Below are 4,995 nucleotides of genomic sequence, written 5' to 3' on the forward strand. Positions count from 1 at the left end.
TGAAACTTGAAGTGATACTAAATCATCTCCAAGATACCAGCTGTGGTCAGAATACGTATCGATACGTTTGACAATTTCTCACGGGTCGACACGCCTACATTCGAATTCAAGACATGGAACATGGACCCTATACCATCGGATCCCGAGGTACACCACAAGGCGCAGTGTTGTCTCCTCTCCTCTTCAACATTGCAATGAAAAATCTTCCCGCAGAATTTAGCTCTATGCCTGGCATCCCATATGCCATATATGCGGATATCTCTATCTGGGCAACCGAAGGTAATCTTGGACACATGGAAACCTGCCTACAACAGGCGGCGAAGGTGGTGGACGCTTACGCTGCGTACTGTGGTCTGAAAAGTGCCCCCCCCCCCCCCCCCCCCCCAAATCAGAATTTGTCCACATCCGTCCCTCCCCTCGGGACGATACATCAATTAAACTTACACTTCCTTCGGGTCCGATTAGAGAGGCCAAGAAGATCCTCATTCTTGGTCTCTTTATTCACCAACAACGCATACTGGACAAAACACTAAAAATACTTCGTATGCATGGCGACCAGGTGGGCCGTATGGTCCACCGGGTCTCCAATAAACGTGGGGGGTTACGAAGTAAAGATGCCTTGCGGCTGGCACATGCATTCGTTACGAGTAGAATTTTCTACTCGTAACAACTCGAGGTCATACATCGCAAAGTTATCAAACGAGCTCTTGACCTCCCCCTTGCCACATCCAACCAGCGTTTGTGGAAACTTGGGATGGTCAACATCTACAGGGAACTCCGAGAGGCTCATCGTTTCAGCCAATACACGCGCCTATCACAATCGCCATCCGGTCCCCGCATTCTTGACCGACAACACATTCAATGCAACACCACCTTTGAGAAACGGGTACGAGTGCCAGAGCCCTGGAGACGGGCCCTCAGGGTCAGGCCCATTCCCCGCAACATGTCACACTCTGATCATAATGGCCGTCGCCAGGCGCGTGCGGAAGCACTGGAGCGACATTATAGTAGACAACAACATGTATATTACGTGGACATTGCCGCTCCCTACCGTGAGAGGTGGTTCACCGCGGCAGTGGTCCACAACACCAACACAGTGGCAGGACTCACGTTCCAGGCCCACAACACAACATACGCGGAGGAAATAGCGATTGCGCCCGCCCTCCCCTTCCCACTAGCAAAACACATCATTACTGACTCCAAGGGGGCCGGTCGCAATTATGGCCTGGGCTGGGTACCTCCTCTAGCCAAGCGCATCCTACAAAATTGCTGTCAGTCCAACGACCATCAAAATTGCAATCTCTCTGGGCTCCCGGACATCCGGGTCTCCTGGGCAATGAGTTAGCCAATCAGGCAGCCCGCGCGCTCTCTCCCCGGGCGCTCTAACTTGCTCGGGAAGTCTACTCCGAGCCTACTCAATCTCTTATTACATTCAAAGAAATTACCCAATAATATAGGGACAGCCATTACCGCTTTCCGGAACCTTGTAAAGGTCTCCGGATAGCGGACGAAAGGCTCTTTCTCAAAATTTTTACAAACACAATGCTGTGCCCGGCAGTCTTGAAGCACTTCAATACAGACTTTGATGGGGGCTGCAGCCTGTGTGGAGCGACCTTCTCGGACGTTTTCCGCATAGTCTGGGCCGGCCCATCCAATCCCCACAGTTCCCAATACTTCATTTCCCGCGCTTCTAGGGAGGCCTGGCAGGCGGCGCTGCTCAGCTGCCATGACCTACAGCCCCAGCTGACCTCAGTCGCCAGGGCGTGAGCGGCGGTAGACGCCAGTGGGGCTCCGAAATAGGAGCTCCACCTAGATTTGTGAGGGCCCTGGCCAATAGGGCCTCGGTCCAAACACCTCCTTGTACAAATAATAGTTTTTCACCACCACCACCACATAGTATGACTTAAAAGTAGACTTCGGGGCTCTGAACGTTTGCGGTACCTCTGTGAAGTTCACCGCTTTTATGTCAGCAACTGCTACCGAGAGTAGGTAGCAGATTCGCCAGATGTCAAACGTTCTCAAAATTTTGTTTCGCGGAAAGCGTAGTTTCCTGTCTTTTCGACCTTCAGTTTATAGCCTTCGCAAACTTTTATACGTCCTTCGCTTTTATCGTTTTCACGAATAGTTGTCAAACTGGCCCGCATGATTTACCTCTATTATAAGACACTTTGCAAAAAGTGATAATACAATAGAATAGGACAGGGGGCGATGTGGGGGGTGTTTTACAAGTATTATCAGCTGGCCCAACACTTAACGTTATGGAGCTTCACCCAAAGCTCGATTGCTAAAAAAAGAAAAAAAAACTAAGATGGGTAGGCAGGTGATAAAAACATCTCTTTTCGTTTCCAACTCAAAGCGCTTTCTTTGTTAGGTAACTGTCATCGGGGAAAGACTCTCATAGTAACCTAAATTACTGATCGTATCTGCACACAGGAAATCTGGACTTTCCCAACATTAAGCCAAGGACAAAGCTTTGAAATTATTCAGAGCATAACAAGCAGCACTGAAGGTTTTCTGGTATGTTACGATGCATGTAGTATCCTACACAATCACTGGGGTATTTGTCTAAACTCGAACCACTTGGCAGGGCTCAATACAGTGCGCATATAAAAGTCTGACGTCTAGTATTCTTATACGTCAATAGGAGGTTTGCTCTATCATGTTTCGATATTTAAACAGAAAGCGGATGCTTCTCGGGTCGACAACTAAATGTGGGGTTCGCTCTTAAACAGGTTGGTTTCTTAAAATAGGGAATGGCCTTAGTGTAATTCCACTGACTTCTTTATAATGCGCATGACCACAGCTTACTAGCAGCCTGCACCCCATGACCAAATGCTTACACAGAAAAAAATAAATATATGCGAACAAGACTGTCGCCTTTCGAATGCTACCATTTTCAAACATGTTATTGACTCAATTTCATAATAAACACCGCTCTTATTACCTCCGTCGCTTGGTGTGCATTCTTTTACTGATGGTAGCATAGCCTAAAAGAAAAATTTTAGTGCTATATTAGGCCAAAAACAAAGCGCTATGACAAGCTACTAAACCCTCTACTGCCTACGTCATGACTATTAAGCCCTTCCTAGCTGAAAAATATTCAATCATAATTACCTCAGTAAATCCCACAGCTAAAATATGCCACACGTGGTCACAATTTCTTCTCTGCCTGTGTACCCACGACAAAGTTTCTAACAAATGTTTGTGGTTAGACTTCGCAGGTAATGTTGGGCGTCTTTCTAAATGATTGTCACAGTGAAAAATAGTTTCGCCTTTATTGAGGTTCATTAGAAACAAACACGCCGGTACCACGCGCTCTATCATAATTAAAGTAGATTGTTAATCTCTCCAGCACAAAACACTCGCTGAAAAATGCCATCTTTCACGTCACGGTGAGTGAGTCCTACTTGCTAAAACATTTATTCCTACAAACTAATTTTTTTACCTTTTCTAGAGCCTTTAGTATTCCGTCTCAAAAAAAAAAGGTAATCCACCCTTCAAAGTTGATCCAACTGGTATGCTGCTGTATTGTAACACCTGCACAAGCTTGTTGATTCACTGCGTGAAGTGCCTATGTCGTTTGAGACTTCTCTGCATGAGGGCTTTACAGGTTAGTTTTAATTATATGTAGACAACAGCTCTTAACCAAGAAGAGCTTTCTACATGGCTACATATGCCGCTTCACAGTGGTCTGCCCACCTCTATTACAGTATTTCGTACCGTCTAGAGAAACTCGAATGGGAGGAAGCCGCAACTTGCCGCCTATTCCGTCGAGACCATCTCGAAATTCAGATGTTCCCATGTTTGATAGGCGGACTCTCGAGATATCCGCTCATAGCAGCTGGATAAATGTTCCGCACCAAGTGTAGCTACAAGCGCTCGTTTCTCAGATACAGGCCTGTTTCCAGCGATGAATCAACTAGGTGGAATTCCATCCGCTTCCCTCTTACAGTGTGCGTGTTGAGCTTTTGCTTCTCTTTAGGCTGAATGCTTAGATCGTGAACTGTGTATGGTGGGTGGAACATAACTTCGACCGCAATAAGTTATAAGCAACGACTTCCGGCCATGTTGTCACCGTAGAGGAAAACGAAAATCAAAGCAGCAAGATCTCATTCTTTGCACAATGAAAATCCGCGGGCTCCCCGCACAAATCACCTTAAATTCGTCCTTATTTCATAATCAGTGTCGAAATGCTTACAGTTCCGCCGCATAAATACTTTGCCCTTCCCTTGTGATCCCTTCCGGCATCTCCCAGTACAACTTCATGCCTTTTCGCCCATATAACGCCCCTGTGATTTTCGATGGCACGATGGACGTTCACAAACCTCTTGCTAGGTCATGCGGCTTATCCGACTTATTCCGTTCGACTTCAAGCCTTTATTCGAACTCCGAACAATGCCACCTTAAACATTTTCACATAAACGTTTTCGACTACATAATAAATTCTTGGTCAAATATTTAGGGGAATCCCCCAAGGTGGAGTAGATTTGTAATAAGGGAGTAATTACTCATTGCATCCACCCAAGCGCAGCCATACGGCTACAAAGGAAAGCTATACAGCTTTCTCAGAAACTTCGTAGTTAAAGAAAAATTCGTCCTGATCCGGGAATCGAACCCGGCACCACCGCCTTTCCGGGGCAGTCGCTCTACCGACTGAGCTAACCAGGACGGTCAGCAGATCAGATGGTAGGGCGAGAGCGAATTGATCTATAACTCAATTATAAATCAATTGCGACTAAACAATATCAGGCTATGCGTGCCGCACATTTAACCTTATGCACGGATTTCTACTTTCCGCTAAAACGTTCGTTCTGGATGGTAGGGTGGCGATTTCTATGTGTAAACTATTTAAACTGTTTAGCCAGTGCACAGAAACTATCAGCTTGCTGAGTACACTTTCTTCGTCATGGACCCTATGGCGCATAGCAAGTCTCATTAGGCTCTTGGTGTCCTACGTCTTTGCATCCCGTTGGGCTCTATTGAAGCAAACCGTCG

The sequence above is a fragment of the Amblyomma maculatum genome, chromosome 2, assembly GCF_055883805.1.
Source record: "Amblyomma maculatum isolate TAMU_Amacu chromosome 2, ASM5588380v1, whole genome shotgun sequence".
NCBI classification, from domain to species: domain Eukaryota; kingdom Metazoa; phylum Arthropoda; class Arachnida; order Ixodida; family Ixodidae; genus Amblyomma; species Amblyomma maculatum.